This window comes from Macaca nemestrina, chromosome 2 (genome assembly GCF_043159975.1).
Source record: "Macaca nemestrina isolate mMacNem1 chromosome 2, mMacNem.hap1, whole genome shotgun sequence".
NCBI classification, from domain to species: Eukaryota; Metazoa; Chordata; class Mammalia; order Primates; family Cercopithecidae; genus Macaca; species Macaca nemestrina.
Genome location: NC_092126.1, coordinates 58373622 through 58396596, shown reverse-complemented (window position 1 = coordinate 58396596; position 22975 = coordinate 58373622). Strand labels below are relative to the sequence as shown.

The window sequence follows — 22975 nt, the reverse complement described above, 5'->3', positions numbered from 1 at the left end:
CCTTCACATTCACTCATCATTCACTCACTGACTCACCCAGAGAAACTTCCAGTCCTGCAAGCAGCACTCATGCATGTGCCCCATACAAGTGTACCATTTTTTATCGTTTTTACTGCATTTTAATGTACCTTTTGTATGTCTAGGTATACAAATGCCATTGTGTTACAGTTGTCTATAGTATTTAGTTCAGTAACATGCTGTACTGGTTGGTAGCCAAGGAGCAGTAAGCTATACATATAGCCTAGGTATGGAGCAGGCTATACCATCTAGGTTTGTGTACATACACTCTATGATGTTCATACAAGGATGAAATCACATAACACCACATTCCTCAGGATATATCCTTGTTGTTAAGTGATGTATGACTGTATGTCTGCCTATGTGTGTGTGTGTATAATCTGTATATATACATACGAGATAAAAATGAGATTTATATATAGCCAATCCTCTGTGTCCATGGGTTCCACATCCATGGATTCAACCAACTGTGGATTGAAAATACTTTAAACAATTGCATATGTATTATACATATACAGAGTTTTTTCTTGTCATTATTCCCTAAACAATACAGTACAACAACTATTTACATTAGGTTTTATAAGTGACCTTGAGATAATTCAAAATATATGGGAGGGATGGCATTGGGAGTGATACCTGATGTAAATGACGAGTTGATGGGTGCTGATGAGTTGATGGGTGCAGCACACCAACATGGCACAAGTATACATATGTAACAAACCTGCACGTTGTGCATATGTAAAAAAAAAAATATATATATATATATATGGGAGGCTGGTACATAGGTTATATGTAAATACTATATCATTTTATATCAGGGCCTTGAGAATCCCCAAAGATTATCCTCAGGAAGTCCTGGAAACAATCATCCATGGATACTGTGGGACGACTTTATGTATATATATATTATATATATATATATATAGAGAGAGAGAGAGAGAGCGAGAGAGAGAGAGACAGAGAGAGAGAGAGAGATTTAAAGAATTGGCTCACACAATTGTGCAGGCTGAAAAGTCCCATCCTCTGCTCTCTGCAAGCTGGAGCCCCAGGAAAGCTGGTGGTAAATTCCAGTCCAAGCCTGAAGGCCTGAAAACCAGGCACATCAATGGTGTAAATCCCAGTCCAAGGGTGGGAGAATGCCGATGTTTCAGCTCAAGCATTGAGGCAGAAAGGGCCAGTTCAACCTTCCTCTGCCTTTTTGTTCTATTTGGGCCCTCCACAGATTGGATGATGCCCATACACATTGGAGAGCGCAATCTGCTTTACTCTATCTACCAATTCAAATGCTAACCTCTTTTGGAACTACCCTCACAGACACACCCACAAATAATGTTTAATTAGGTATCTTGGCATCCTGTGGCCCAGTCAAGTTGACCCATAAAATTAACAATCACAAGTGGAGCCCCTTAAACTTCTTTCAATGAAGGTGATGGCGGAGACAGTGCAGGAGAGCCTGCAATTTATCCTGAGTTGGGTTTTGCTTTCTACTTTCATTGTGCTATATAATGTAGTGATTTTTAATTTAAAGTAACATCTGGGCCTTGGGAAGTAGTTCAGAATGTGAATGCTGAAATCTTACTCTACCACTTATAGGTTGTGTGACCTTGGGGAAGTTACTTAGCTTATTTATGCCTTGGTAGCTTCTGTTATAATATAGGGATCATAATAGCACATACCTCATAGGGTTGTTTTGATTATTAAATGACTCCAAGCATGCAAAGCACTGTGAATACTACATTGTGAGTATCTACTAAATGCTAGGCAGATTTAGCTATTCTTTTTTTATTATTGTATTAATGCCTTCACTATTCTTACAACTGGGAAAAATTACTCTTGATCCATTTTTTAGCATGCCAACCTTCTGCAGCTGGTGAATCTTAGCATTAGTGGTCTTATTTAGGTTTTTGACTGATTAAACAGGATTACTTTCTGACCCTGTTTAATAACTTCGCTGCCAGAAAAACCTTTGGGTTTTTTTTGAGGCTTTAGTATAAGTTTTCAACTGACAGAATCCAGGTGCCCTAAACTTGAGATTTTAAAAAGTTAAAAAAAGTTAAAAAAATTATTTTTAAAAATTTGTTTAGGTACATAACAGTTGTACGTATTTATGTGATATTTTGAGACAGGCATGCAATGTGTAATAATCAAATTAGGGTACTTGGATATTCGTCACCTTAAACATAAGTCATTTCTTTGTGTTAGGAACATTCAAGTTCTACTAATTTTCAGATGATTTCTTCTTGCTTGTTAACATCCTTTTCTTGCAGATTGAAGAACTCCTTGTAATATTTCTTGTATGACAGGTCTGGTGTTGATAAAATTCCTCAGCTTTTGCTAATCTTGAGTTTTGATGAGGACCTCTCTCCTATCCCCCATATTTTGACCACATAGTAGATCAAACACAGTTAAGGAATATTTGGGCTTATCATACAGAGAGAAATATGAGGTAGTATAACACTTATGCCCACTTAAGTCTAAGACAAAAATCTATAAAGACAAGTTATAGTTTTCAAACTTGAATTCTCAAGATTTTTAATTAAAAAAAATGGTAAATACTAGGGCCAGTGAAGCAATCTTAAAAGGAGTTTGTTTTTGTGCTTTTTCTTTTTTCGTTGAAAGTCAGTTTTAAATATGTATTCCAGGTGACATGGAAGCTATAGGGCTCAAGTAATTGTAGAAAGCTAAATTCTTTCTTATTGCAGAACCATGACAGTCACCATTTCAGTACCTAATTTGCACTTTACCTCTCTTTAGCTAGCTTAATATTCAGTTATAATCAGAAGTGTAGCGAGTCCCAAACCTTAAAGGATTTAGAAGAATTTTGTGAAATTAGCAAAATATCTGCTACCACAAATGTTATGTTATGAATTCGTTTGTTGAAATTTGCTTTGACAGGCTTAGGAAAGGATCTACAACATTAAGGAAGCAATGTTGGATACCATGCTAACAGAGTAGTAGACTGATATTCTCCCTGGGCAGTTGTGAAATATGGCACTATTAAATATTGGAAACTCTCTGGTGACTTAACTTCTAGTCCTAATGTACATTATATAATCATGGAGGTTTTGGGCCAATAATCTAATAATTCGTTGATGCTGGGTGACAAAGAATGAGTTTTCATGTAATGGTTAGAGATGTTACATAATATATGCCCTTTTGAAGAGAAATAGCCTGTGCGTTTAAATTGTGCTAGTAGGCAGCATTACATGTGAGCAACAGATACTTCCCTGGGACCATAGGCTGTTAAACGACCACAAAAGCCTCCTAATTGCAATCTTCCTCCATTCTAACCCATTCTCTACTTTCAGCCAGTCGGGGCTGATTGTAAAGGTGTGTATCCCAACATGGGTCACTCTGCTTAAAACCCTTCAGTGGCTCACAGAGCCCTCAAAGGAAGTCTATACTATTATTACATTCACTCACTCCCATTTTAGTTTTTCTTCCACCCTGCCATTTTATCACCCAGACATCTTGGATACTGAGTCATCTCAAGCAACTCAAGGATGACCACGCTTCACAAGATGTGAGCTGGGAGCACAGGCAGGCCTTCCTGTCCAGCTCTGATCCCCGCAGCTCTCCCTGCCATCTGCCTCATTCTCTTTCTCTGTAGACTTTCTCTGCTTTGGCATGCTTGGAAATGGCCACCCTGTAGCTCCCTGGTTTAGATGTCTTTCCCGGAAGTGATCAGCAGAGATAGACGTTTGTGTAAGTCCGTTCTCACATTGCTATAAAGGAGTACCTGAGACTGGGTAATGTATAGACTCACAGTTCTGCAGGCTGTACAGGAAGTATGGCAGAGGAGGCCTCAGAAAACTTACAATCACGACAGAAGGCAAAGAAGAAGGAGACATGTCTTACATGGCTGCAGCAGGCGGAAGAAAGAGAAGAGGGGCCAGACGTTCTTCGCTGAGAGTCGTCGGGGTTTCCTGCTTCAACAGTGCTGGGACGGAACCCGGCGCTCGTCCCCGGTCCCCCATCTCGGCCGGCCGCCCATAGCCAGCCCTCCCTCACCTTTTCACCGCGCCCTCGGACTGCCCCAAGGTCCCCGCAGCCCGCCGCTCCAGCACCGCGCGGCCACCGCCGCCGCCGCCGCCTGTCCTTAGCCTCCGCCATGACCCCCGCGTCCACCACGCAGGTGCGCCAGAACTACCACCAGGACTCAGAGGCCGCCAGCAACCGCCAGATCAACCTGGAGCGCTACGCTTCCTACCTTTACCTGTCCATGTCTTACTACTTTGACCGTGATGATGTGGCTTTGAAGAACTTTGCCAAATACTTTCTTCACCAATCTCATGAGGAAAGGGAACATGCTGAGAAACTGATGAAGCTGCAGAACCAAGGAGGTGGCCGAATCTTCCTTCAGGATATCAAGAAACCAGACTATGACTACTGGGAGAGCGGGCTGAATGCGATGGAGTGTGCGTTACATTTGGAAAGAAATGTGAATCCGTCACTACTGGAACTGCACAAACTGGCCACTGACAAAAATGACCCCCATCTGTGTGATTTCATTGAGACGCATTACCTGAATGAGCAGGTGAAAGCCATCAAAGAATTGGGTGACCATGTGACCAACTTGTGCAAGATGGGAGCACCCGAATCTGGCTTGGCAGAGTATCTCTTTGACAAGCACACCCTGGGAGACAGTGATAATGAAAGCTAAGCCTCAGGCTAATTTCCCCATAGCCATGGGGTGACTTCCCTGGTCACCAAGGTAGTGCATGCATGTGTTGGGGTTTCCTTTACCTTTTCTATAAGTTGTACCAAAACATCCACTTAAGTTCTTTGATTTGTACCCTTCCTTCAAATAAAGAAATTTGGTACCCTCCCCCCCCCAAAAAAAAAGAGAAGCGGGAGGTACCACACATTTTTAAACAACCACATCTCATGAGAACTCACTCACTATCCTGAGAACAGCAGTGGGGGTATCCACCCCCGTGACTCAGCCACTTCCCACCAGGCCCCTCCTCCAACACTAGGGATTACAGTTTGACCTGAGATTTAGTCAGGGACACAAATGCAAACCATATCAAAGTTCTACTTCCAGTTCCTGGGAAAGTGAATCTGACGGGCTAGAGTAAGATAGGCTCCCCAGGTGATCTCCTGAGCCTGGGAGATGGCCACAGGCATAGTACTGGCTGTGAAAGCACACTGCCAGAAGAAAACACAGTCAACCTTTTGTTGCTCCCCTTAGCCCCCTCCTTCCCCTTTCATTTTCCAATGACTGTAACATCAGATGTCTTCAGAAAGGCTTGGAGTTTGGTCTTTGGTACCAAGGACTGTGATTGCCATATACATTGTTTATTTATTTATTTTTTGAGACAGGGTTTTGCTCTGTAGCCCAGGTTGGAATGCAGTGACATGATCGTGGCTCACCGCAGCCTTAACCTCCTGGGCCCAAGTGATCCTCCTGCCTAAGCCTCCTCTGTAGGTGGGACCATAAACTTGCACCACCACTCCACGCTAAGTATTTTTTATTTTTTGTGGAGACGAGGTTTCACCATTTTGCCCAGGCTGGTCTTGAACTCCTGGACTCAAGTGATCTTCCTGCATTGGCCTCCCAAAGTGCTGGCATTACAGGTGTGAGCACCACCCCTGGCCCCTGGTTTATTTATGGGAAACTTAAGGCAGCCAAGAACCTATCTTTCCAACAAGGTGGTATATCTTGTAGATTTTTTTCATTCACTCATTTGTTTAACCAATATTTACTAGTCATCTACATTGTTTAAGGTGCTATAATACAGAGATGCATGGAATATAATTATATGTAGTATAAAATCCAATTTAGTTTTTGGGGAAACTGTTATGTATTTAAGCTGCATTAGCTTGCTTGTCCAGGGTTATAATCCTTTATTCATTAATATTTTCCCCCAGATCTTGTTCCCATATTATGGCAGGCAGTCACACCCTTTAATCATTTGCCTGTAAAGATGTTTCTGATTTATTCAGGTTTACTCATTCTAGTTAGGAGTAACTAGGAGAATAGACACGTTGGAAAAATAGAAATCTTCCAACAGCAACGTTGCATGACATTATGAGTTTGACATTCATTAAATAACGAGAGAGAGTTTGTATTATCTGGGAAGCTGGAGGCTTTAAGATTATAAACATGGCAGCTTGCCCAAATCATTTCTAGAGTTGGAAGTAGCATGAAGTTCAAGACTTCACAAATAAACATTCACATGCAAAGAGAAAAATCAGAAAAATCATAGCCTAAATCCAAAATGAAGTCACAGCTGGCTGCTTCGGAAAAAAGAAGGATGAGCTTTGTTGGCAAAGTCAGCTCTTCTGCATGTTTAAAGTCTATGTAGCAGAGTCTAAAAGAAAGCACACCAAATTTCGATTCTCTCTTATAGCAGGCTTAAATTTAGCTCTTTGTGGAAACTGGTTGGGAACATGTACATGGTTGAAGGTATATGGTGTTATGTTTATAAAGTTCAATGATGGTAACTGTTGAAGGGGTTATATCACTAGAGTATTTATTGGGGTGATAGTGGGTAGCAGGATAGTGGGAGACCCCTACAAAGAGACCATTAGGTAAACCAATTTGTTGAATATTTGAAATCATATTCTTTTGTAGTGAGGAAGAAAGCATACTTGAACTTGCATTCTTAAAATTGAACACTCAAAAACATCATTTGGAGAGCTTTGCCATGATAACCATTGTGAAATAAATAAGGGGAAGAAAGCATAACCCATCAACAAATGCCATCATCAATCTTCATCAAGCTTTGATTTGATGATAAACATGTGCAGATCGTGTGCAAACTGTCCTCCTAACTGTTGAACCCCTTGCTTCCTTTGTGTACTGGCTAGTGCACCCAGGGATGTCAGGTGACTTTTTCATAAGAAGATGGTAGGTTAATTCCATAAAAGTACAATTCAAGAGTCCAATCTGAATACATTTTGAGGTGGAATGTTGTCTTTGCAGTTGGTGATTTGAAAGGTTACTTTAAATCCACTGAGTAAACATACTAAAGTAGGTGAGAGGTTCTTTCTTGGGTTTTGGAAATGTGTTATTGATGTATGATAATTGTGGCTAAGGTCATTTCCTAATCTTCAATATTAACTACAAGTTTGTCCTGTCCTCTATAGAGAAGTATAAGAATTAATTTGTTGTCTGAGGAAATAAAAATGAAAGGGACTAATCACAAAACACATTTTCCATAGCAAAAGGGCAAAAGTGCTAATTGAATGTAGGTAATATTTTCCCATTTGGAGGAACAAAAATATGAACTTTGAATCAATTCCTTATCTACAGATATGGATCCTTGTCTGCATGGCATTTTATTTTGCTCATCCTTAGGACTTTTCTCATCTTTTATTAGGACAGGACCTACCATGTTTTTCTAATAATGCCAGCCTGGCCAAAGTAATACAGAACTTTCTAATTCCTTTTTACTTGATGTTGTGCCCAGGGGCTGGCCAAAGTTAAGGGTTTAGCCTCTTCTGGAACTGAGTAGTCCACAGGGAAACGGACCTCTGACTGAGGGCTCATTAATTTATCCTAGTCAGTTTTATTTTTAAATATAATTTCTGCATCCAGGTATAGTTTACAATGTTCAGACTGTATCTTTAGCTCTCAAAGTCTTATGGTCCAATCAGTTTGGGGGGGGAAACTGCTGAGCTTTAAGCTGTTCTAAAAGTATACAATTTACACAAAAATTAGACAAGTTGGATAGCACGATCTATCTCTAGTGAATGACTGTTTTGTTGTTGTTCCAATCTCCAGTTCGTTACAAACTGATAATTTTGTGGACTACAATAAAAATCAATTACTAACAGTAAAAAACCAAGACATAAAAAAAAAGCTCTAAAGTTTTATTAGATTTAACAGATATAAAATTAGACTATCGAATTGTTATAAAAGTATCTAATTTTTTTCAATATATCTATACTTATGTGAGATAAGCATACTTACCTCATTTTGTACTCATCACAAACAGTTTGCAGACTGGCATGGGATCACACTGAGACAAAAAAATCTAATTTTTTTTTTTTTTGAGGCGGAGTTTCACTCTCGTTGCCCAAGCTGGGGTGCAATGGCGTAATCTCAGCTCACTGCAACCTCCACCCTCCCGGGTTCAAGCCATTTTCCTGCCTCAGCCTCCTGAGTAGCTGGGATTAGAGGTGTGAACCACCACGCCCGGCTATTCTTTTGTATTTTTAGTAGAAACAGGGTTTCTCCATGTTAACCAGCTGGTCTTGAACTCCTGACGTCAGGTGATCCACCCGCTTCAGCATCCCAAAGTGCTGGGATTACAGGTGTGAGCCACCGCGCCTGGTCCACAAAATCTAGTTACTTAGTTGGAGTTGAAAAAGTTCAATAGTACCTTGAAGCTTCCATTTAAAAATTTTCCCAAAATGATATCTTGATTTAAATTTGCTGTATTTACTTTTTTCCCTAACAACAACAATAACAACAACAACAACAAAACATTCAGTATATTTTCTCTTTTTTTTTTTTGTTTAACAGAGCCTCAATAGGTTAATCCTATTCCAGGGAAGTGTAGGTTATCTGCCTAGTCCTGGGTGAATCTTGATCAGATTGGTTATTCCAGTTTCCTGCTGAGTGATTGGTATAGGTAGGAACAAGTGACACAATGCTGGCCAATGAGATGTGAGGGAAGTTGGGGAAGTTGGGGCACTTTTGAAAAAGTTTTCTTTCCTCTTAAAAAAGGTACAATGAAATGATTTGAGGATATGATGCCTGGAGCTGCTACAGCCATCTGTTAATCTATGAGTTTATGATGATTAGAGTAGAAAGATGGAAGAAACTTGGATTTTCAATGAATTATTGAATTGCTAAATAAACTAATTTTACTGCCTTCCAAATTTCTTATATGGGATTTAAAAAATTCTTTATCTTTTAAGCAATTTGTCATTCTCTTATTTGCAGCCAAAAGCATCTAAACAGTAATTTGCAATCATTCAAAGCATATATGATATTTTAATAAGGAGTTCAATTTTTAAGGAAACACAGTAATTAATTAGATGTTTAAGAATCAATTTCCCATGCAATGCTCTACCCCGAGGCATGGCTTTTCATCAGATAGCAGCTCTTAGCCTTGCAAGCAAAAAGGCTACTAGAAGGAATGAACTGATCTCTGTAGGATTTGCTTGGCAAGCCAAATGTTTAAAAAGCAGCATATGTCACAAAAATAAGGTGTACTGCAGCTGCAAAGACTGCCTTTGTTTTGAGATATGGGATGTTTGTAACCTTCGGCGGGGGTAGGTTAAATCAACTCTGAATCTTGTTTTGAGTGTTGAAGCAAGTGCACGATGTGCACAGTCCTCTCAGAGCAGGCTGTAGGTTATGGATTATCAGTAACCATTGGAGGCTGTGACTGAGGGGTTGCACAGTCTTTTTTAATTCCTTAGTGCTCTGCTTTCAGTCTTGAAAGTTTACTGAGATGCTCAGATGGAGGAAGATACAAGCTGCAGGGCTTGAGAAGTACCTATGGGTATAAAAAGAACTTTCACTAGGCATTTTGGATGCTGGAGTTTGTGACAAGTAGATGGAAAGGAAAAAGAGATGGGGGCTAAATGAGGTCATATGAGTGAGTGTAGCTGGCAATAGAGCTGAGAGATTTTAGTTTTTTGTTTTTTTTTTTTAATGAAGACATGAATGACATGTTGAGTCTGCCATTATTATGTGTCAGAGATTGTCCTCAGCACTTTTCTTACATTAATTCATTGAATCCTCACCACAGTCCCATCAAACAGATAACATTATCATGCCCAGTTACAGATGAAGGAAGTGAGTCCAGTCCACGGAAGTTAAGTACCTTTGCTAAGACCCACAGCCTTCATAGTTCACACTCTTACCCATAAACCACTCTTGCCATATGGAGCATTACAACTGTATAGACAAGTCAAAAAGTAGTATAGGAATCACTCGGGTATCCAGTGCGCCACTCTGTCATTTAAAGAAATACAACTTTAAAAACATAGCTGGTCCCTGAACACCTTTCTCTGCCCCTAGTTCTCCCTTTCTTTCTATGATCTTTCTTTCTGTGAGCTTTCTGGCATGAGGCCTGGCTTGGCTTTTGGTAGAGGGGCTGGGTTTACTTTTTCATGCCTCCTGGGCCCTGATTACTTAAGCAGCAGTTCTGAAAGAAACAGATTTCTCCAGCCTCTGCTGCCCAGGGCCAGGCCTCAGCCAGGTGTTCTAGACAGTGAGCGAACCTCTGGCCCCCTTATGGGGTGGATCCTTCAGTCTTCATTTAGTCCCCACTGTGCTGTAAGTGCTCAGCAACCAGCCCCATTGCCCTCTGTTGGTCATGGTGACCTGAAGCCCCAAGGTTTCAGTCCCACTCACCACGGTGAGGCCTCTGGGAAAATGGGAAGGGCAATGCTATTGATTTGGGGGGAAAAGAGGCTTTTTTCATCTGCTGTTTCTTGGTTGGAGGGGCTATGAAGGCCAGGCTCTGACAGTCCTTTTTGGTCACAAACATCTTATTTTCTGAGTTGTTTTGACTTGAAGAAATTAGGGTGATTATTTTGGAAGGATACATGAAATTATTTTAACGGTTAAATTAACTTGATTTTGAAATGCAAGTTTTCTTGGCACCCATGGATGGCAAGCAGTAGGGAGCCTGCTTTAGGCTTAGTTATTACTCAAAGGAATTTAGAGGAGACATGGATTGCAGCCTATAATATCTTTAAGTTAAAAAAAAAGAGATGGAGTCAGGAATGCTTCACCATGGAGTTGTTTTGTTTGTTTGTGTTTTGAGACAGTGTCTCACTCTGTCGTCCAGAGAGGAGTACAGTGGTGTGGCTCATTGCAAACTCTGCCTGCTGGGTTCAAGTGGTTCTCGTGCCTCAGCCTCCTGTGTAGCTGGGATTACAGGCATGCACCACCATACCCGGCTAATTTTTGTAGTTTAGTAGAGATGGGGATGGCCATGTTGGCTAGGCTGGTCTCGAACTCCTGGGCTCAAGTGATCCGCCCCCCTCAACCTCCCAAAGTGCTGGCATTATAGGCATGGGCCAGCGCGCCTGGCCCACCATGGAGCTTCTGCCATAATTTATCTTTTGACTTATTCATCAACTACTTACCATTTACCTCTTGCCAAACACTGGCAGGTATGGGAGATATAGCAGTAATAAAAGCATGTAAAAATTCTTACCCTCATGAAACTTATATTCCAGCAGGAGAGACAGAATAATGAAGCAAGTAGGTGTGTTTGTGTGTGTGTGCGTGTGTGTGTGTGTGTGTGTGTGTACACGCGATGTTATGTAGTAAGTACTGATAAAAACAGTGAAGGAAACAGGGGAGAGTAGTTTTTTGTTTTTGTGAATAAAACTAAACTGTTTCGAGGAGTGTATTACCAGTGCAGAAGCAGATATATTATTCTAAATACAATTATCAAAATAAGATTATGACATCGAAACTGCATAGTCTCTTAGAGCATCTCCATGCTTGGACTATGATACGTTTGACAAGGTGGGGATCTAACCAGTAGGTAGCTCTTGGTGCCCTCAGCAATGGGAGCTGTAGCCCACTTTCTCCACTCCAGGGTGACCCTCCTCCTGATCTAAAACATCTCCTGACTATCTCCCCTCCAGCCCCTGCAATAGGACTTATCATGGTAAAAAGAGAAAAACTTGAGTTCTTCATACTCAGGGAAGGAAAAATCTGGAAATACGTTATGGTTGACCACTGCCCTCATTGGCAATGTGGGCAGTAGAAGGGAAAGTGATTTTTCTTTTTCAGAAAAGAATTTTGATATGTGTGTGTGTGTCTAAGTGGGATAGGCTTTGGAGATCAGCATAGCCTGGGAATTTGGCAAGTTGGAAGTGCGCTTTTTACTAATATCAGAAATTCAAATGAGGATTACTTCTCTAATGTAACTGCCGTGAGCATTCATAATAGTGATATTACAGATTGTGTGCAGATCATCCTCTTCAGTTTATTAATAAAAGATTTCCATAAATCAGGATATAACTTTAAGAACACCCCCTCACCACCATTTAAAAAATTGTATGACGAATTGCTTTTTCATTTGCAAGATTTTTGTTTAAGCAGAGCTCTTAACAATTTTTTTGTGAGCAGTCATTTTAAAGTGCCTACATTTGCATGGCTTTATAGAGACACAGTTAAATCGACATAGGCCTAGTCATCTCAATATAGAAGAGAAGGCAAATTTGCATTTTAAAAGCTGCATTTTGGACTGGAAAGTATTTAATCCCCAAAGATAAACTGCTTTACAGCTGATTTGTTCATGGATATGATGATGGCTCTAGAAGGTAATAGATACTTGATTTGGTTTCCCTGAATAATTCCAAATTCTGGATTAAAGCATGGTAATTGATTTAAAGAAAACATGACTTTTTTGTTGAGATGGAGATATAGGGAGTAGTGTGTGTGAAAGTGGGTAGGAATAGGGTATTCTGTGACTACAAATCAGCTGATTTTATGGATTTTCCACTTGCAGCTTTTTGGTAGCTGGAATAGTTCAGCCATTAAGCACAGCTCTTTTCAGACACAGTAATGATCACTTGCTGACATGGCCCTTTCAAGCCATGTCCGGTGTCTGACAGAGCTGATGGCCACTGTGAAACTACTGAAAGATGTCCTGGATAAGTCAAGCTGGCCAGACTGGCTTAGGTTTAAAACCTTGGATCCTCACATTTCTGGAACAAAAGAAAGGATACATACTCGTCAGAAGTGTGATTTCAGTTAAACCAATCTTGACTATTTTTATGTTTCTGAGTCAAGTGCTTCAAGACAAAAAAAAAAAAAAAAAAAAAAGGAGTCCTTGTGGTCACTTTTTCACCTAGGGAAAAAGCATTTAAATGGCCACTAGTGCCTAAATGTCCACAGATGCTTCTGCATTATTCATCAGAAGTTTCCTCTATCATTAGAATAGCACTGTCTTGCACAGAGCAAATGTTTCTTTAGATTTAAAGAAGATGTAGGTCTAGTTGTTGCTTTTTTATTTTTCAGATCTGGATTGTGGGGATAAACTGATGTTTGAATTGTTCTTGTTCTGTGGGAGGAAAAGGATTTCTGATTACGGTACTTACCAGCAATTGGAGTGCTGAATCAGTTACAAAAATTCAAAATAGCATGCAGATTGCGACATAATTTTCCCGTGTGAACAGTCCTTTAGGGAAGCAGCCTTGCAGGATAACAGTTCTATACATTGTTCATTCCTGTACTGAATGTTGTAGTGACCCAGGGCAGGGAGAGCTGGAGTCCAGGCAAAGCTTGTACATCTCCCGGATGTTGACAAGTACTGCTGCCTCAATGCTTTTTGTTGTATTGAGGTTCTGCTGCTTCAAGTGCATGCATCATATTTAAATACAGTATACTTAAACTTGGCAGTGATCCTAGCATTACACTAGGATCCTAGTGATGTTAGCATTAATAATATAATCAGTAATATGCAAGAGCGCCATCTCATATTTAAGGCTTGTATTTTATTATTTGCCAAGTATCTACTCTGAGTCTACTCCTGTGGTCTTGTGAAATTACCAAAATACCCAGAATTGTGTTCCCTTGATGCATTGCTGTGGCTGTAAGTCAGGCAAAGGTGACTTAAATGTGGACCAGTTTGATTTTTAATAATAAATTTGGATCAGAATTTTAGGGTTAGATAAATAACTTTTAAGAATAATAAATTTTTCCCTAAAAAATTAAAAATTAGAACTGGTTTCTATGATGAGCCACAAAAGAATATCTTAAATTCCAAAATTTTCTTCAATCATGTGAAAGCAGTTTACTGTCTGTCTTTTAATTTTCAAGTCTCTTTTTTAGTTCTTATGCCTTATGGGTGCATAGGATATTAGGTACTAGTTTAAGAAGTTTTTTAAAACTGAATTGTTTGTAAAATGTTACTTGTTTACTGGAAAACAAGGAAGAGAATAAAGAAGAATATGAATTATCCTTAACCCTCTAAGCCAGAAACAACCATACTTGCCGCCATTTTTGTACAAAGTCTTTTCTCCATTTCTCATAACATATACAAATATACAGATTTAGTGTTAAGAGCCTCACCTTTGTGTGATTAACTACAGTGCCGGAGTCAGAAAGAAGAAAATGTAGATGGTATATGCCAAAGGAAGGGTTAATTCTCAGAAAACTGGAGGAGCCTAAAATATGGCAAATTCTCGCAGGCAGCCCAAAGACCTGATTTAGGAAGTTTATCTATTTTGAAACTTGAAGTTCTGGAAGATATTTTAACTGGATAAGTTTGCAACCAGCTGGGTGACTCTACTATACTCTGATTGATCTAATAAAACACTTTCAAATCACATTCTTTGGTATTAGCACAGATAACAACACATTGATTAATATCTAAGCTAACCATTATCATTTTTCACCATTTGTATTGGTTCTTCATCAGCTCTTAGCTTTAAATGCTAAAATTCACTGGCTCTGAGATAACCACAAATCAGTCTCTGCTTTTATTCTTAAAATACTCTTTAATTTTTTTAAAGACAACCAACAACAGTTGGGGATCTCCTTTAAGATCTGTTCATCGAACCACCAATTCATTAGTCCAATGAACAAAAATATATGCAGTCACTGTCTAGGCACAGAAAATCATGGGATGATAAAAACATTTCTGTCTTTATGGAGCTTACATTTTAGTGAACAGTGACAGGAAATGAAGAAAATGACTGTTAATGGTAGTTAATTAGGAGGCTGCTTTAGATTAGGTGGACAGGACTTGCCCCTTTAAATTACTTAATCTTCACCTGAATGTAAAAAAGGAGTAAAGCATACACATAGCTGAGGAGCAAGTATTCTAGGGAAAATAAACAGCCAGTACAGCGAGTGCAAAGTGTGCTGGAGAACTGTGCAGTCTAGTGATCTATGGGAAGAAGGGCAGGAGGGAGAGGCTGGAAAGAGACCACGCAGGCCCCTGGCAAGGAGTGTGGGACTAATTACATTCCCAGTGGGAGGTTGCTGGAGTATTTAAAACAGCTAATTGACCATTTAAAAATAGCATATTGGCTGTGACATTGAGAAAGGGGATCACCAGATTGATGGAGACAAGTGGTAGATGCGGGTTATCGCAAATGGAGAGTCAAGACTTTGTGAAGGATGGAGAAAGGAAACAATGATGAATCCTTGGTTTGGATCTTAAATAATGAGCGGATACTGGAACAATTTACTGAGACGGAGAGGCTGAAGAAAAGCAAGTTTGAGATTTATGTGATGTTTAAGATCTTATTAGATACCCCAGTGCTTGGCATTCAGCAGTTATACGAGCAAGTCTGGAACTGAAGGCAAAGGATGGGGTTTGAGATTTGCATTTGGAGTTACCTGTGTGTGGATTGGAATTAATGCCACGGGATTAGGCCACATTGCTTAGGGTGGTGTAGAAACGCAAATTCCTTCAACATTTGGAAGCAGTTTTATTGTCCTGCCGTAGAATTTCAGATAAGTGAGAAACTACCACTACTTTGAACTGCTGCATTTTCTGAGCTCTGATGTCATTCAGAAAAAAAGGAAAGAAACAAGTATTTGTTGAAAACCTAATGTGTATGGAAAATTGAGCAAGACACTCTACATGCTATTTCATTTAATCTTTACCACGATTCTCTTAAAATGTGAAGAAACTGGCTCAGAGTTAACTAAGTAAATAGACAAGAAGGTAATGTGACTGAGAAGTGACTCCAGGATTTAAATCCAGGTTGTTCAGTGTTCTTTTGCTTTATTGGGCTTGCAGTTGGCAGAGTTGCAATGGTGATGATTTTCTTTTGCTAGTTCTTGCAAATTATATGGAATTTTAAAGTGAATATAACATCTCCCATATATATGTTTTAACACTTTCAAAACAATATTTGCTCATGGCAAAGACAAGAAAATGCCTCAACAAGGTTTTAAGGTGGGAATTACTTTCATCCCTTTCTTTTTAATTACCATTTTCCTTTCCACAAATTCTAGAAAGTTCCAAGCCTATTGTAGAAGAGAAAATATATCTTTCCTTACCCACCACTAAGCTCATAGCTGAGACTCCTATAACAAAATACAAATTAAAAAGAGAAAAGCATACAAATTTACTTAATATAAGTTTTATATGACACAGGAGCCTTCAGAATGAAGAACCTCCTCCGCCACCTCAAAAAAAAAAAAAAAAAAAAAAAGAGATGAAGACCCACATGGGGAAACCTGTGTATTTTTATGTACAGTTGGGCAGAAGTATGATGGAATGGCAAAAGGATATGATCAAATAGTGGTAAACTGAGGGGAACTTAGCAAGGGCAAGGCACCTCTTGGTGTCTCTGTGTCTTTTTGTTTTTTTTTCTGGGCATAGGAAAGGCACCTTTGGAATGAAAGTCTCACATCCTATGTTAGAGGAATGTCAGTAATTCTTTTATGGCCTGCTTCAGGGGAGAAGCGTGGGAGAGGTCATAGAGTCCTTGCTGCTTCTGCTATTTCCTCAAAGGCCAATGTGCCATACTTTAGGGTAGTGTATCCCTGAACCTCTTTTTGTATAGCATATATTTATGTGTATACATGAAATAACTCAAATAGAATCATGTTCTATCTGTCATTTCATAACTTTTTTGTTCACATAAAAATGTGTCTTAAGGCCGGGTGTGGTGGCTCACGCCTGTAATCCCAGCACTTTGGGAGCCCGAAGTGGGTGGATAACTTGAGGTCAGGAGTTTGAGACCAGCCTGGCCAACATGGTGAAATCCCGACTCTACTAAAATTACAAAATTAGCCAGGTGTGGTGGTGGGTGCCTGTAATCCCAGCTACTCTGGAGGCTGAGGCAAGAGAATCACTTGGGTGGCAGTGAAGAGCCATGTAGCTGCAATTAACTGTGTGGATATCTTTGCTTCATTATGTCAGTATCTCTACAGGATAAATCCTTCGTACTATGATTGCAAGGTCAAAATGCGTGTTTGTTTTAAATTTAGATAGATATTGCCGAGTTGATTCAAATAATGTCGCTAATTCGTAATCTTGTTATTAGCCTCCTAACTTCATCCACAATGGCTTTTTAACATGAAAATTTTGCATATAATATGAAATATTATTTACTCTTTTAAGTTTTTAACCATGAGTAAGGGTATTTCTTTCCTCGTTTTTATTGGTTACTTCTGTGAACTGTCTTTTCATTACCTTTTGCCTGTGTTTTAATTGAACTGTCTTTTTTATTGACTTGCAGGAACGCTTTATGTAATGGATATTAAACCTTTGTTTATTAGATATTCTTGTAGATATGTTCTCCTAGCCTATCGTTTTGAATGGTTTATATAGGTATTTTTGCATGTAGTTAAACTTATCATCTTTTTCCATTAGGGTTTCTGTCTTTGCCCACGTTAGAAGAAGTGTGGAATTTTACTCTGGAATGGCTTCTCAGAGGACTGAGTTAGTTATATGGGAGTACTTATGTGTTTAAAATTGTATAGACTATAGTGATTGAAATTGAAAGATATATCTTATTTCATTGACCTACCAGTGTCATATATGAGACAGCCTCCCAGTGTCCTGTGTTTCTGACATTGGGGGCTTCTGAGGTGACTGTCAGATATTAATCATCTTTCCTTTTTTTTTTTTGTGATGCCCCCTCCCCACTGTGTCCATGTGTTCTCATTGTTCACCTCCCACTTATGAGTGAGAACATGCAGTGTTTGTTTTTCTGTTCTTGTGTTAGTTTGCTGAGAATGATGGCTTCCAGCTTCATCTAAGTCCCTGCGAAGGATATGAACTCATCCTTTTTTATGACTGCATAGTATTCCATGGTGTATACCTGCCACATTTTCTTTATCCAATCTATCATTGATGGGCATTTGGGTTAGTTCCAAGTCTTTGCTATTGTGAAAAGTGCCACAGTTAACATATGTGTGCATGTGTCTTTATAGTAGAATGATTTATAATCCTTAGGGTATATACCTAGTAATGGGATGGCTGGGTCAAATGGTATTTCTAGTTCTTGATCCTTGAGGAATCGCCATGCTGTCTTCCACAATGGTTGAACTAATTTACACTCCCACCAACAGTGTAAAAGCATTCCTATTTCTCCACATCCTCTCCAGCATCTGTTGTTTCCTGACTTTTTAATGATCACCATTCTAACTGGCATGAGATGGTATCCCATTGTGGTCTTGATTTGCATTTCTCTAATGACCAGTGATGATGAGCTTTTTTTCGTATGTTTTTTGGCTGCATAAATGTCTTCTTTTGAGAAGTGTCTGTTCATATCCTTTGTCCACTTTTTTTGGTTTGCCAGTATTTTACTGAAGGTGTTCGCATTAATGTTCATCAGGGATATGGGCCTGAAATTTTCTTTTTTTTCTGTGTGTGTCTCTGCCAGGTTTTGGTATCAGGATGATGCTGGCCTCATAAAATGAGTTAGGGAGGATTCCCTCTTTCTCTCTTGTTTGGAATAGTTTCAGAAGGTATGGTACCAGCTCCTCTTTGTACCTCTGGTAGAATTTGGCTGTGAATCTGTCTGGTCCTGAGCTTTTTTTGGTTGGTAGGCTATTAATTACTGCCTCAATTTCAGAACTTGTTATCGGTCTATTCAGGGAATCAACTTCTTCCTGGTTTAGTCTTGGGAGAGTGTAAGTGTCCAGGAATTTATCCATTTCTTCTAGATTTTCTAGTTTATTTGCACAGAGGTGTTTATAGTATTCTCTGCTGGTAGTTTGTATTTCTGTGGGATTGTTGGTGATCTCCCCTTTATCATTTTTTATTATGTCTCTTTGATTGTTCTTTCTTTTCTTCTTTATTAGTCTGGCTAGTGGTCTATTTATTGTGTCCATCTTTTCAAAAAACTGGCTCCTGGATTCATTGTTTTTTTTTTTTTTTTTTGAAGGGTTTTTCATGTCTCTATCTCCTTCAGTTCTGCTCTGATCTTAGTTATTTCTTGTCTTCTGCTAGCTTTTGAATTTTTTTGCTCTTGCTTCTCTAGTTCTTTTAATTGTGATGTTAGGGTATTGATTTTAGATCTTTCCTGCTTTCTCTTGTGGGCACTTAGTGCTATAAATTTCCCTCTACACACTACTTTAAATGTGTCCCAGAGATTCTGGTATGTTGTGTCTTTGTTCTCATTGGTTTCAAGGAACATCTTTATTTTTCCCTTAATTTTGTTATTTACCCAGTGGTCATTCAGGATTCAGTTTCCATGTAATTGTGCGGTTTTGAGGGAGTTTCTTAATCCTGAGTTCTAATTTGATTGCATTGTGGTCTGAGAGACTGTTTGTTTTGTGTTCCATTCTTTCGCATTTACTGAAAAGTGTTTTACTTCCAATTATGTGGTCAATTTTAAAATAAGTGTGGTGTGTTGCTGAAAACAATACGTATTCTGTTGATTTGGGGCGGAGAGTTCTGTAGATGTCTATTAGGTCTGCTGGGTCTGGAGCTGAGTTCAAGTCCTGGATATCCTTGTTAATTTTCTGTCTCATTGATCTGTCTAATATTGACAGTGGGGTGTTAAAGTCTCCCACAATTATTCTGTGGGAGTCTAAGTCTCTTTGTAGGTCTATAAGAACTTGCTTTATGAATCTTGGTGTTCCTGTATTGAGTGCGTATATATTTGGGATAGATAGCTCTTCTTGTTGCACTGATCCCTTTACCATTATGTAATGCCCTTCTTTGTCTCTTTTGATCTTTGCTGGTTTAAAGTTTGTTTTATCAAAGACTAGGATTGCAACCTCTGCTTTTCTTTTGCTTTCCATTTGCTTGGTAAATATTCCTCCATTTCTTTATTTTGAGCCTACATGTGTCTTTGCATGTGAGACGGGTCTCCCAAATACAGCACACCAATGGGTCCTGACTCTGTATCCTGTTTGCCACCCTGTGTCTTTAATTGGGGGCATTAGCCCATTTACATTTAAGGCTAATGTTGTGATGCGTGAATTTGATCCTGTCATTATGATGCTAGCTGGTTATTTTGCCCGTTAGTTGATGCAGTTTCTTAATAAGGTTGATGGTGTTTATCATGTGGTATGTTTTTGCAGTGGCTGGTACTGGTTGTTCTTTTCCGTGTTTAGTGCTTCCTTCAGGAGCTCTTGTATGACAGCCCTGGTGGTGACAAAATCTCTCAGCATTTGCTTGTCAGTAAAGGATTTTATTTCTCCTTTGCTTATGAAACTTAGTTTGGCTGGATATGAAATTCTGGGTTGAAAATTCTTTTTTAGGAATGTTGAATATTGGCCCCCACTCTGTTCTGGCTTGTAGGGTTTCTGCAGAGAGATCTGCTGTTAGTCTGATGGACTTCCCTTTGTGGGTAACCTGACCTTTCTCTCTGGCTGCCCTTTACATTTTTTCCTTCATTTCAACCTTGGTGAATCTGATGATTATGTGTCTTGGGGTTATGCTTCTCGAGGATTATCTTTGTGGTGTTCTCTGTATTTCCTGAATTTGAATGTTGGCCTGTCTTGCTAGGTTGGGTACGTTCTCCTGGATTATATCCTGAGGATTGTTTTCCAACTTGGTTCCATTCTCCCTGTCACTTTCAGATACACCAATGAAATGTAGATTTGGTCTTTTTACATAGTCACATATTTCTTGGAGGCTTTGTTTGTTTCTTTTCACTCTTTTTTCTCTGATCTCATCTTCTTGCTTTGTTTCATTGAGTTGATCTTCAGTCTCTGATCTCCTTCCTTCTGCTTTATCGATTTGGATATTGATACTTGTGTATGCTTCATGAAGTTCTCGTGCTGTGTTTTTCAGCTCCATCAGGTAATTTGTGTTCTTCTTTAAACCAGGTATTCTAGTTAGCAATTCGTCTAACCTTTTTTCAGAGTTCTTAGCTTCCTTGCACTGATTTAGAACATGCTCCTTTAGCTTGGAGGAGTTTATTACTCACCTTCTGAAGCCTACTACTGTCAATTTGTCAAACTTATTCTCCGTCTAGTTTTGTTCCCTTGCTGGTAAGGAGTTGTGATCCTTTGGAGAAGAAGAGGCATTTCGGTTTTTGGAATTTTCAGTCGTTTTGCTCTGGTTTCTCCCCATCGTCATGTATTTATCTACTTTTAGTCTTTGATGTTAGTGACCTTTGGATGGGGTCTCTGAGTGGATATCCTTTTTGTTGATGTTGATACTATTCCTTTCTGTTTGTTAATTTTCGTTCTAACAGTCAGACTTTTCTGCTGCAGGTCTGCTGGAGTTTGCTGGAGGTCCACTCTAGACCCTGTTTGCCTGGATATCACCAGTGGAGGCTGCAGAACAGCAAAGATTGCTGCCTGTTCCTCCTCTTGAAGCTTCGTCCCAGAGGGGCACCCGCCAGATGCAAGCCAGAACTCTTCTGTATGAGTTGTCTGTTGGCCCCTACTGGGAGGTGTCTCCCAGTCAGGATACATGGGGTCAGGGACTCACTTGAGGAGGCAGTCTGCCCGTTATCAGAGCTCAAATGCTGTGCTGGGAGATCTGCTGCTCTCTTCAGGGCTATCAGGCAGGGACATTTAAGTCTGCTGAAGCTGCGCCCACAGCTGCCCCTTCCCCCAGGTGCTCTGTCCCAGGGAGATGGGGGTTTTATCTATAAGTCCCTGACTGGGGCTGCTGCCTTTTTTTCAGAGATGCCTTGCTTAGAGAGGAGGAATCTAGAGAGGCAGTCTGGCCTCAGTGGCCTTGCTGAGCTGTGGTGGGTCATCATCTTTCTTATACAACTCCCACTTTCCCCATGGTTGCAGCTCTTTCTTGCTTTGGTTCTTTGTTGCTGGCTCTCTTCTTTACCCTCAAAAGTTTTGCTTCCAGTTGTGTCTTCATGTCCCTGCCACTACTGTGTTATACAATTTTTACTCTCTCTTTCAATCCATCCCTGACACTTCCCCTGTTCTCCATGACATTTTTTTTTTCCTGTTCCTTGTCAATTATTGTATACTTCCCATGCTTTACTTGAAAAACCACACCAATCATAGGGTAATCTCAGCCTTGCTTATTCTTGTTGTATGGTCTACCTGGTGCTGCTCAGGAAGTGTGTGGCAGCTGTACATGCATACGTTAGTATGTGTAATTATTTCTGAATTCAGACTCAATAAATCTTTTATGCAGAGGGTTATAGTTTAATGCTGGCCTTTTTTCCTTTTCTGGGATTGACTATTTAGAAAATGTTGTAACACATCTGCTCTTATTATCTATGCATACTTTGATTATAAGAAGTTTTCAGTGTTTTTCATCTTCCATATTTAGATTTTTTCTACTATTTTTTAAAAATGATTTTGAAATCTGTAGTATACTGATTTGGGATAACAACTCCAATCAAAATGCCATAAATAGGCTGTGATGAACACTTAGTTACTCAGCAATGTTTATATGTTATTTAATTTTTTTGAAGGAAGCTTATGATATTAGGACAAAGATTTGGATGAGGACAAATGATTTTTGAAAAGTAAACCTGAGGGGATTCTCCCAGGCATTTTCCTTACCACACAGAGTTCTATTTTTGTTTATAGGATGGCTTTTTTTTTTTTTTTTGACAAAACATCTGCCATAGAAATAAGGGGCCTGCTTTAAATGCCACACAACTTGATTTCCAACTGTCTGTGGTTGGAAGTTGTCAGGCCTGCTTCAGCATAGCAGGTGGTCTCTGAAGTCTTTAGTCCCTTGGATTCTGTAGGCCTGAGGGCAACAAAGGCTTTGGGTGGGGGGCAGGTAATATGGCTTTGTTTTTTAGGGAAAATGTGATCTCTTCTTCCATTTTCTATTTTGACTCTTTCCCCTTAGAAAACCTTAAAGGAACAGGAGATTTGGAACTCTCTGGATAAAAATAGGATGATTTGTATGAAATCCGTTAGCTTGCTTTTTTTTTTTTTTTTTTTTTTTTTTTTTTTACTTTTTCTGTTTTGGTTTTGAAAAAGAATCAACTTTATGTTGGTGAAGGAAATAGGGGCTCAAGTATAAGAACTGGGAGCTACTGGGGGTATATGAATTTGTTGGGGTATGGAATAGACACTCCCTTCTACAACGCAGTTAAACGAAGGAGGTAGATGGACTCCTGTACTGTACACTGCCCTGTACACTACTCCTGTACTGACAGTATG

General features: G+C 39.5%; 1 protein-coding gene and 1 pseudogene across 1 annotated transcript in view; both read left to right on the top strand.

The window, feature by feature from the left end:
• LOC105488580 (phospholipase C eta 1) overlaps window positions 1–22975 on the top strand; it is a 182573-nt gene that overhangs the window by 32679 nt on the left and 126919 nt on the right. The window lies entirely within an intron of this gene.
• LOC139361900 (ferritin heavy chain pseudogene) lies at window positions 991–21139 on the top strand (annotated as a pseudogene).